The sequence below is a fragment of the Equus asinus genome, chromosome 2 (genome assembly GCF_041296235.1).
Source record: "Equus asinus isolate D_3611 breed Donkey chromosome 2, EquAss-T2T_v2, whole genome shotgun sequence".
NCBI classification, from domain to species: Eukaryota; Metazoa; Chordata; class Mammalia; order Perissodactyla; family Equidae; genus Equus; species Equus asinus.
Window position 1 is genome coordinate 83,366,962 of NC_091791.1, and position 12,614 is coordinate 83,379,575.

The window sequence follows — 12,614 nt, forward strand, 5'->3', positions numbered from 1 at the left end:
CATCTGGTCTAATTTTTCATTTAATTCTATTATTTCCTTGTTGATTTTCTGTCTGGATGTTCTGTCCATTGGTGTTAATGGTGTCTTGAGGTCCCCTACTATTATTGTATTGTTGTTAATGTCTTCTTTTAGTTCTATTAAGAGTTGCTTTACAAATATTGGTGCTCCTGTGTTGGGTGCATATATATTTATAAGTGTTATGTCTTCTTGGTGGAGAATCCCTTTTATCATTATATACTGTCCCTCTTTGTCTTTCTTTATCTGTTTTGCTTTGAAATCTACCTTGTCTGATATTAGTATAGCGACAGCTGCTTTCTTTTGTTCATTATTAGCTTGGAGTATTGTTCTCCATCCCTCCACTCTGAGTCTGTGTTTGTCTTTGGGGCTGAGGTGTGTTTCCTGGAGGCAGCATATTGTTGGATCTTGTTCTTTGATCCATCCTGCCACTCTGTGTCTTTTGATTGGGGAGTTCAATCCATTTACATTTAGAGTGATTATTGAGATGTGGGGGCCTACCACTACCATTTTGTGTCTTGTTTTCCGGTTTTCTTCAATTTCCTTTGTTTCTCGTCCCATGGTTTAATCTGTTCTGATGTTGAGCTGCTACTCTCTGTTGTTGTCCTTCTACTTATCTCCTCTGCTCTTGGTTTTGTAGCCCCTTTCCTTTTTTGGATTTTTCAGGAATGAGGGTTTTCCTGAGGATTTCCTGAAGAGGTTTTGTGGCAATGAACTCCCTTAATTTTTGTTTATCTGGGAAAGTTTTTATTTCTCCATCGTATTTGAAGGATATTTTCGCTGGGTAGAGAATTCTCGGCTGTAGATTTTTGTCCTTCAGATTTTTGAATATATCATTCCACTCTCTTTTAGCCTGTAAACTTTCTGCTGAGAAATCTGCTGATAGCCTGATGGGGGTTCCTTTGTAGGTTAGTTTCTTTTGCCTGGCTGTCCTTAGTATTTTCTCCTTGTCGTTGACTTTTGCTAGCTTCACTACTATATGCCATGGAGTTGGTCTTCTTGCATTGATAAAGTTTGGAGATGTATTGGCTTCTGTCACCTGAAAATCCATCTCTCTCACCATATTTGGGAAGTTCTCAGCCATTATTTCTTTGACTAGGCTTTCTGCCCCTTTCTCCTTCTCTTCTCCCTCTGGTATACCTATAATCCTTACGTTGCATGTCCTAATTGTGTCTGATAATTCTTGGAGAGTTTCTCCATTTCTTTTTAGTCTTACTTCTCTCTTCTCCTCTGCCTGCAGCAATTCTATATTGCCATCTTCCAAATTGCTAATTCTTTCCTCCATATTATCGGCCCTACTGTTCAGTGCATCTAGATTTTTCTTAATCTCCTCTATTGTGTTCTTCATTTCCAATATTTCTGTTTGGTTCTTCTTTATTGTATCAAACTCTTTTGTGACATAGCTCCTGAACTCGTTGAGTTGTCGGTCAGAATTCTCTCTTAACTCAGTGAGTATTTTAATGATGGCTGTTTTGAAGTCATCATTATTTAGGTTATATATCTCATTTTCTTGGGGATTGTTTTCTGTGTATTTGTTATTTTCCTTCTGTTCTGGAGATTTAATGCATTTTTTCATATTGCTTGATGTTGTTGATTTGTGCCTCCGCATAGAGATAGAGTTTAGTTGCTCCTTTCACTTGTTTCTGCTGCTGCGGTGGGGGAGCAGCTGTTTATACTGCACCAACCAGGAACCCTATCTGCAGTTGCTAACTGGGCCTGGGCCCCTCCTCGTAGTCACAGTGGTCCTTTGGATTCCCTCCTCTGCCGTGGGGGCCGTCACAGGGGGGCTTCAGGCTGCTGGTGCCTACTGTTGCAGCCCACCATGATGTGCTCCCTCCTTGGGGTCTGCAACGGTGTTATGGGATTTTCCAGCAGCCAGGGGTAGGATCACTTATATTTGTCGCTCCGTCACTGTCGGCACCCACAAAATCTCACTTGTCCACTATGGGTCGCAGGAGAGCTATTGGCATCTTCTACAGTCTGTGGTTAGTTCACCTAGCTATGCTACTTTTGTCCCAGTGTCTTCCAGCCTTGTGGCTGCCGGATGGGTGCTTTCTACTAGTGCTGTGCAGAGGCTTTCCCTGAGGCTGCTGTGAGCCTGTAGGGTTTCCCCTAGGCTACAGAGCTGGGTCGCTGGAACTCCACCCAGCCCCAGTCCTGTTCCCCAGGAACTCGGGGAGCCCTTTGCCCTGTCTTGGGGGCATATCCGGAGATCCTGATTTCAGTGGTAGCTGGTCAGCTGCTGCCCTGCCTGATATTCTCCTCTCCGGGACCCTCCTGGTGTTGTGGATGCTGGAAGTGGTCCCTCCACTAATAGCAGACAGAGAGTTTTCTCTGCTGCCCAGGCAGAGCTCTGGAGCTTCCCCTCCAGGCCGCGGAGCGGGCCTCTGGAGCTTCACCCAGCCCCAGTCCTCTCCAAGATCTCCGGCAATCCCTAGCCCCACGGGGCGGGCAACGGCAGCTGGAGGTCACCTCGCCCTCTGGGATTCTCTCCGGTACTTTCCTGGAGTTGAATGCTGGGTGTGGCACCTCCGCTAATGGCAACAGAGAGTTTTGTCTGCTGCCTGGGCAGAACTCTGGAGCTTCCCCTCCGGGGCACAGAGCCGGCCTCTGGAGCTTCACCCAGCCCCAGTCCTCTCCGAGATCTCTGATAATCCCTAGCCCCACGGGGCAGGCAACGGCAGCTGGAGGTCACCTTGCCCTCTGGGATTCTCTCCGGGACTTTCCCGGAGTTGTGAATGCTGGGCGTAGCCCCTCCACTAATGGCAGACAGAGAGTTTTGTCTGCTGCCCAGGCAGAACTCTGGAGCTTCCCCTCCGGGCCGCGGAGTCAGCCTCTGGAGCTTCACCCAGCCCCAGTCCGCTCCGAGATCTCTGGCAATCCCTAGCCCCACTGTGCAGGCAGTGGCAGCCGGGGGACCTCCGTACCCTCAGCAATTCTCTCTGGGACCCTCAGGGCGCCGTGAACACTAGGTGGGATCTCCCCGCCAATGGCAGGGAGAGACTCTCCCCGCGGGCTCAGGTGTGTAACTCTAGAGTTTCCCTCTGCGTTTAGGAGTAATTGCGGGGGGGTTTAGGTAGGGTTCTGGTCACCTGTTTCCACCGTCGCTCCTCTGTTGTGTGCTCGCTCCTGCCCTAGATGTGTGTTGATCTTCTGGGGGCATCCGTTGGAAGAAAGCCACTTGCGGGTACTAGGCTGTTCGGTCGGGGTCAGAGAGTTTTCACCTATTTCCACATCCTCCCGGAGGAAAGTCCATCCGCCTTCCGGTGTATAGTCGCGTGGGTCTCTCAGACGTCCTGAGATGCTGTCTGGATATCCTTTGTTAAGCGATAAGTGTCCAAATAATTGTAGACTCAAAGGGGGAGAGACAAAGAGGACTACTCACGGCGCCATCTTGGATCCTTCTGCTGTATGATCTTTTTAATGTATTGCTATATTTGGTTTTCCAATACTTTGTTGAGGATTTTTGCATCTGTGTTCATCAGTGATATTGGCCTGTAATTTTCCTTCTTTCTGTTGTCCTTGTCTGGCTTTGGGATTAGGGTGATGTTGGCCTCATAGAATGAGTCAGGAAGTGTTCCATCTTCTTCAATTTTTTGGAATAGTTTGAGAAGGATAGGTATTAAGCCTTCTTTGAATGTTTGGTAGAATTCTCCTAAGAAGCCATCTGGTCCTGGACTTCTATTTTTGGAAGTTTTTGATTACTGTTTCAATCTCTTTACTTGTGATTGGTCTATTCAGACTTTCTATTTCTTCTTGATTCAGTTTTGGGAGGTCATATGAGTTTAGGAATTCATCCATTTCTTCTAGATTGTCCAATTTGTTGGCATATAGTTTTTCACAGTATTCTCTTACAATCCTTTGCATTTCTGTAATATCTGTGTAATTTCTCCTCTTTCATTTCTAATTTTACTTATTTGAGTCTTCTCTCTTTTTTTCTTAGTGATTCTGGCTAAGGGTTTGTCAATTTTGTTTATCTTCTCAAAGAACCAGATCTTAGTTTCATTCTTCCACTGTTTTTTGTGGTTTCTATTTCATTTTTATGCTCTAATTTTTATTATTTTCTTCCTTCTGTTGATTTTGGGCTTAGTTTGTTCTTCTTTTTCTGTTTCTGTTAGATGTAGTTTAAGATTACTTATTTGAGATTTTTCTTGTTTGTTAAGGTGGGCTTGTATTGCTATGAATTTCCCTCTTAGGATCACTTTTGCTACATCCCATATCAGTTGGTATGGTGTATTTTCATTTTCACTTATCTCCAAATATTTTTTTATTTCTCCTTTAATTTATTCATTGATCCATTGGTTGTTCAGTAGCATGTTGTTTAGTCTCCACGTATTTGTCACTTTCCCAGCTTTATTCTTGTAGTTGATTTCCAGTTTCATAGCATTATGGTTGGAAAAGATGCTTGATATGATTTCAACGTTCTTAAATTTATTGTGGCTTGCCTTGTTGCCCAACATATGTTCTATTTTGAGAATGTTCCAAGTGCACTTGAGAAGAATGTGTATTCTGGTATTTTTGGATGAGATGTTCTCTATATATCTATTAAGTCCATCTGGTCTAGTTTTTCCTTTAATTCCACTATCTCCTTATTGACTGTCTGGATGATTACTTTGATGTAAGTAGGGTGTTGAAGTCCCCTACTGTTATTGTGTTGCTGTTAATTTCTCCTTTTAGGTCTGTTAATAGTCAGTTTATGTACTTTGGTGCTCCTGTGTTAGGTGCATATATATTTATAAGTGATATGTCCTCTTGGTGGAATGTCCCTTTTATCATTATATACTTCCCCTCTTTGTCTCTCATTGCACTTTTAATCTTGAAGTCTACTTTGTCTGACATAATTATGGCGACCCCTGCTTTCTTTTGCTTGCCATTAGCTTGGAGTATCATCTTCCATCCCTTCACTTTGAGCCTGTGTTTGTTTTTAGAGCTGAGATGTGTTTCTGGAGGCAGCATATTGTTGGATCTTGTTTTTTAGACACAGGCACTCTGTGTCTTTTGATTGGTGAATTCAGTCCACTTACATTTAGAGTAATTATTGATATATGAAGGCTTAATGCTGTCATTTTATCACTTGTTTTTGGGTTCTTCTGTATTTCCATTGTTCCTCATCCCATTTGTTTCTAACTGCCAATTCAGACTGGTGTTTCTCTATGATGGTTTTCTCAGTTTTCTCTTTATTTATAGTTTGCATCTCTGTTCTGATTTTTTATTTAATGGTTACTGTGAGGTTAATATAAAAGATCTTGTAATTGAGACAGTCCATTTTCTGATAACCTCTTATTTCCTTAGTCTAAGCAGGTTCTATCGCTTTCCTCTTCCCCATTTAAGTTATTGTTGTCACAACTTATTCCGCTTTGTGTCATGAGTTTGTGATTAAAATGAAGTGATTATAGTTACTTTTGATGCTTCCCTTCCCTTTATCTTTAATGTTATAATTATTTGCTAACCTGTTCTGATAGAGAGCTGCAATTTTCTGATTTCGTCTGTTTATCTTCTTGCTCAAGGCTTTGTAAACTCTTTTTATTTCCAGGTATGAGGACCTTCTTGATCATTCCTCGTAAAAGGGGGTCTTGTGGTGATGAACTCCCTCAGCTTTTGTTTATCTGGGAAAGTTTTTGTCTTGTAGAATTTTGAATGTATCATTCCAATCTCTCCTAGCCTATAAGGTTTCTGCTGAGAAATCTGCTGAAAGCCTGATGGGAGTCCCTTTGTAAGTTATTTTCTTCTGACTTGCTGCCCTTCATATTTTTTCTTTGTCATTGACTTTCACCAGGTTTACTAATATATGCCTTGGAGAAGGTCTTTTTACATTGATGTAATTAAAAGTTCTATTAGCTTCATTTGCATGTAATTCCAGTGCATTCTCCAGGTTTGAGAAGGTCTCAGCTATTATTTCTTTGAACAAGCTCTCTCTTCCTCTTTCCCCCTCTTCTCCCTCTGGAACACCTATAATCCTTATGTTGCATTTCCTAATTGAGTCTGATATTTCTCAGAGAATTTCATTTCATTTTAGTCTTAGTTCTCTCTCCTCCTCCATCTGCAACATTCATATATTTCTGTCCTTTAAATTACTGATTCAGTTAGCTCTGTTGTTTAAGGATTCCAGATTTTTCTTTATCTCATTCATTGTGTTTTTCATCTCCAACACTTCCCATTGGTTTTTTTTTTTTGTAGTTTCAATCTCCTTTGTGAAGGATTCCCTCTGTTCATTAATTTTATTCTTGAGATATTAAACTGCCTTTTTGAGTTTACTTGTAACTTGTTGAATTTCTTTATGATAGCTATTTTGAATTCTCTGTCATTTAGATTGTAAATTTCTGTAACTTCAAGATTGATTTCTGGGTACTTGTCATTTTCCTTCTGGTCTGGAGTGTTCATATGGCTTTTCAGACTATGTGACAGAATGGATTTGTGCTGTCGCATAGTGGTAGTATCTGGTCACAGATTCCACCTGCCACCACTGCTGAGGGTCAGGAGCTATGTCTTCTGACCCCTGGCAGATGTGCCTGTCTGTTGGAAGCTGTGCCAACTGGGCTTGCCTGCTGGCCACTACTGTTTTACACACATATGCGCAGGTACTCTGGCAAGGATCCTCTGTTCTGGCTGACTGGCCAAGCTGGTGTGCCAAGTAGGAGGGCAATTTCTTTTGCATGTGCAATCCCACATGCCTCTGCTCTGCACTCACTCTCTGCCGGCCTGGGCTGCTCGACTTCATGTGGATGCTCCCACGATTGCTTAGCTGCCTTAATGTGTCTTGTTCCCATAGGCTAGGAGGCAATTCTGAGAGCACAAGAGTTCCTGTGGAGTTCTTTTTTCCCCTTCTCCTCTCAGTGTCTTGCACCAGCTGCTGCAAGGTCCTGTGCTCTCATCGCTGCAATTTGAGGAGAGAGAGGAAATCTCCTTACCCCCCTCCACTGCCTCCTGGGTGGGTCCAGCACCCCCACCTTCAAATGTATGGCTGAGTGGATCTTTCAGACACCTATTCTGTTGTGTGAATGTCCTCTGTTGGTCTATTAATGTCCTTTTTGTTGTATCTCAGGGAGAGAGACTAAGGGAAGAGTTTACTCCACCATGATGCTGACATCACTCCAGGAGGTACATTTTTAACGCAGCATTATTGTGGCAATAAGCCTGGCTGCCCTATGTCCCATTTTCTCAGCAGTATATTAGGTGATTTACTGGGAAATCATTGAAACGAATTCTGGTTAAATAAATTAATGGATTCTATGAGCTCAATGGATGGCTCTTCCCAGAAACTGATTTTGAATTTCAAAAAGACCTTTCTGTGCTATGCCTCAAAAGAATGACTCCATCAGTGGTCATCAGAGTGACCAAGGTGGTAAGCTAATAGCTGTAGACATGTACCCAAAGCAGATCTAAAGAATCTTTTCTACTCCTTATGCAGGGTGGTGCTCAGAAGCCTAGTATTGACTGGACTGAAAGGGCAAGTCAACTGAATCATAGCAAGTGCTACTATTTCTTGTTATTGCTGTAAACTGGAGCTATATTGAATATTGAGTTAAATTATTAAAATCTCAAAAGTTATTCATTATAGCAAAAGATCATAGATGATGAAGAAGTCATTTTAGTTTCTAGTTTTTAGTATTAAATGTTCAAAGCAATTCCAAGATCATATATGAGAGTGACAGACTAGTACAGATGAAAGGGTACATATATAGAGTCCTTAATATGCTCATTCATAAACACAGAATTTTTAGAATTGATTTCTCATCATAAGTGAAGTATAAAACAACCTGGCAACAACCTAAAAGAGTCTTAGGATTCTCTGTGGTTGAGTTGTTTGGAAATATGTAGTATTTCCTGCAATCATCTATTATTAATTCTAATGTTAGTAAAATCATCCATATAGTATATACTTCCGAGTTCCCATAAAAGTTAAAAGAGTTTCTATTTTCAGTTTTGACTTTTCTGCTTGCTGACTTTTTATCAGAAATCCCCACTGAACTCTCTCAGCCAGACCTTGGCCTAGGAACTGAAATGCTCTCCTTATTGATTCTTTGCTGCTTGTGTCGTTGCTTGCTTGATTGATCTGGTAACGTCTCTGTATTGAAAGGAGCCCACTCTCGATTCCATTAGCCACTTTTATGAGCATGGCAGCCATATGCAGTCCTAGATGGGATTCTGGGACCAGCCTGCCTCCACCTGACAGTGTGCAAGGCCCCTGGGCTCTGCTCTTTGGAAAGTATTTAGACAGATGCTGGCTGCCTGCTCCCTCCCAGAGTTCCATTATAGTGCTTTGCGAAGGAGGGAGACCTCCCCAGTGGGATGTTCACCATACGCCCCTTTTAGTCATAGTCAGTTTATGTATCAGTCAGAAAAAGGTGGGTATTTGGAAGCATTATTCAAGATTTGGACCCTACCTATTTTTCCAGTCTTATCTTCTTCCATAGATATTGACAGACATACACACATTCTATTTATATATATGTCCATATATGTCTCCATCTGTATCTCCATATGTATCTTATGCACTTGTGCCCCTGAACTCTATATACCATGAATAGTAATCTCAAAGGCCCACAGAGCCCAGGTAAGTAATGCAAAGAGCAAAGGCCAGTGCAAACACACAGCAGATACTTGTGAATGGTCTGGTGAAGGGTGTAGCCACAACTAGGGTTTGCTGATTTTTGCTATGAAATGCAGACCTTATATTGCTGCAAGCTTCTGTCAAGAGAAGTTATTCAAGAGAAATCAGAAATCCATATTTTTATGTGAAATCTCCCAATTTAAAAATGTTGGCTATAATGCCTCTAAAATGCAGTAAATGCAAGAAATGTAAATTGGTGCCGTCACCATGGGAAACAATGTGGAGGTTCCTCAAGAAATTAGAAATAGGACTAGCATATGATCCAGCAACTCCACTTCTGGATAAATGTCCAAAGAAAACAAAATCACTATCTCAAAGAGATATCTGCATCCACGTGTTCTTGAGGGCATTATGCTAAGTGAAATAAATCAGACAAAGACAAATACTGTATGATATCACTTACACGTGGAATCTAAAAAAGCTGAACTCATAGATACAGAGAACAGACTGGTGGTTGCCAGGGATGGCGGACTGGGGATGGGGAAGACAGGTGAAGGTGGTCAAAAGCTACACACTTCCAGTTATAAGATAAATCCTGGGGATGTAAGTACAGCATGGTGGCTATAGTTAACAATGCTGCATTGTATATCTGAAAGTTGACAAGAGAGTAGATCTTAAAAGTTCTCATTACACACACACACAATGCAACTATGTGAGGTGATAGATTTCAACCAAACTTATTGTGTTAATCAATTCACAGTATATACATATTTCAAATCATTATGTTGTATACTTTAAACTGATACAGTGTTATATGTCAATTATATCTCAATAAAACTGGAAAAAATAAAATAAACTCCTTTAAATCATATAGGAAAAAATGCAATCAAAACAACTATGTATGTCACCAATGTATATAAAAGACAACTTGCACGTCACCATTTCTCAACTTTTGGCTTCCCATTTCTTACTTTCTCATTTTTGTACAGCTATTTCCTCTGTTTTTAGTCCTCTTCTCCCACTTTATTTCCCTTGAAAATGCCCTCTCACATGGGCTGTCGTCTATAAAGTTTTCCTGGTCTCTTTCTTGCTAGGCCGCCAGTCAGTTCTAGCCCCACATTATCTATCCTTGTATATATAACCACCATAGTTCTTAGCACGTTCTGTTTTTTTTAAATCTGTCTCCATTCATAGCTCATGCCCTTAAAAAAATTGTGGTAAAATATATGTAATGTAAAATTTGCAATTTCAACTATTTTTAAGTGTATTATTCAGTGGCATTAATTATATTCATGCTGTTATGTAACCATTACTACTACCTGTTTCTAAAACTTTTCATCCAAACAAAAACTTGGTACCCACTGAGCAATAACTTCCCATTTCCTCTTCCCCCGGGCCCTGGTAACCACGTCTACTTTCTATCTCTATGACAGAACGTCTATGGAGTACCTCATATTCTAGGTACATTGCATAAGTGGAGTCATACAGTATTTGTCCTTTTGTGACTGGCTTATTTCACTTACAATGTTTTCAAGATTTATCCATGTTGTAGCATGCTCAGAACTTCATTCCTTTTTAAGGCTGAATAGTATTCCACTGTACGTATATATCATATTTTGTTTATCCATTCATGTTTTAATGGACACTGGGTTACTTCCACCTTTTGGCCATTGCGAATAATATCACAGTAAACATTGGTGTATGAGTATCTGTTTAAACTCCTGTTTTCAGTTCTTTTGGGTTTATACCTTGGAATGGAACTGCTTGGTCATATGGTAATTCTATGTTTAGCTTTTTGAGGAACTGGGAAATTTTCCATGGCAGCTGTACCATTTTACATTCTCACTAGCAACATATGAGGGTTCCAATTTCTCCACACTCTCACCAACAATTTTTATTTCTGTTTTTTAAAAAAATATATAGGGGCCAGCCCGGTGGTGTAGTGGTTAAGTTCGTATGCTCTGCTTAGGCAGCCCGGGGTTTGCGGGTTTGGATCCTGAGTGCGGACCTACACACTGCTCATCAAGCCATGCTGTGGTGGCGTCCCACATACAACATGGAGGAAGATTAGCTCACTGACAATCTTTCTCAGGCAAAAGGAGAAAGATTAGCACAGATGTTAGCTCAGGGCCAGTCTTCCTCTGCAGTCACATGGTCTTGGGCAAGTGTCTTGAGAAGTACTTAGAGCCATAGGACATTCTGCAGATTGTAAGTTGCTCTCACAAACATACGCGTGACAACCCTGGGGACCAGGTTTTCAGTGCATTGTATGTACTTTGATTTATCTCAGCAGTTTAAGAAGCAGATGTCCCTCTTTTTGTCTCTGCCCTCAAAATCTTTTCATTCATCTTGTGCTCTGAAGTCCTGGTCAAATGTTTTTAAGTGACCTCTTGGCATCTAAAATTCTAATAACATTTGTCCTGTAGGAGGAAAGATGGCAGAACATGGGTTATTTCTTAACTTCTTGGAAACACCAAGAAAAATACTCTGCAACAGATAAGACCTAGAATTTCATCTTATTAAATGGTCATTAGCAAGAGAGAGAAAAGGATCTGCCAGCGTATTCAGGAAGGTAGTTGAGACTACTAAATAGTAACTTAACACCTGCTCTGAGATTAAAAAAATAAGGAGGAAATTAAATGCTATCAGAAAATATGAGACCATCCAGATAAAAGTAACCTGTAAAAACTTTTGATGCAATAATGCCTTCAGGTGAGCCAGATCTGGGGCAAGTTAAATGTCCAAATGTGCTTTAGACTTTAAATTGGTGCTGATAGTAAGACTTGATTTAAAAAAATTAAGCTTTGGAGAAAAACACCAGGGCCATCGTCAATCGTAATTGCATGCTATAAGGGTGAAGAAGGTCCCCAGGCTGTAGCTGGATGAGTATAGGTCTAGTGCTAAATGGTATCATTAAAAAAAAAAATAGTGATTATTATGTAGTGATTAGTTTGCATGGATGATTTATTTATAAAACGTTAAAAAAAAAAGAAATAGCCTAATTGGTTGGAAAGATGTGCTACAGAAAATCCCACAGTAAACGTGCCATATGCGTGCAGACACACTCACACACAGGGCCCTTGAGGAAATCTAACATCTGGTGTAATACCATTCAGCAGGGCTACCTACAAAACAGAGATATTTGCAAAATCTGAGAAAAGTGCTGGATTACCAGCATCCCCTTGAGGCTGCCTGCTGTACACACTCCAGATTATAAAGGAAGGTAGGCCCTAAATGCCATTTTCTCACTCGGGAGATGAAGTCAGATAACAGGCAGAGCAAGAGAACAATGGGTGAATAATTGCATCTAGTTGGTGTAATTGAGTTTCCAGTTCCCACAAATGGAGGTGCCAGACGAGGGTGGTCAGGGGATAAAACAGTGAAGGCAAACTCTAATCCCTGATCAATACGTAGAAGTGGAAAAAGAACACATACCAAGAGCTTTCCTTTCTTTCTTTCCAAATTTCCCCCTTCTTGGTATGCAGAGATTGGCTGGGGGTTCATCAAACTGATCCATTTCCCGAACTGCGAGCAGAAGTGAGGTGAGCCAGCTCCAGTCTCCTCTCCGGTCTGTCACCACCACCCTGAAGCTTCATGTTGAAGACGAAGGGCCGCACAGAAGGGGTCCCGGTCCGAGTCACTGCTCAGGGGAGAGCTGCCCGATGATCAAGAATATCTGTTTGGACGTGAGCGAGTTTGGGCTATGCAACAGGTGTGTTTGTGCCAGCAGCTCGTGCTCCACATTGCCACTTCCACTCCTCATCCACACTGCTGCAGGGGGGCGAAAACAGGGCCTGCAAGATGGTGGGTTAACTGTTGTCTCTCCCTAGCCTCTGAGATTCCCACAGTGTTGGCGTACAACTGAATTCCTAACGAGTTGAACTATTAGGTGGCCAGCTGGTTTTCTATCCCCGATGAGGAATAAATACCCAGGATTCCTGGAATTTCCTTCTGGAGGCCTTTAAGTCTCTCTAATTTTGTTTCTTATGGCAAAGAGCCTCTTCCTTAGGGTGCCTTTCTGTCGCTCTCAGAGAAAAAGAGCCTGGGA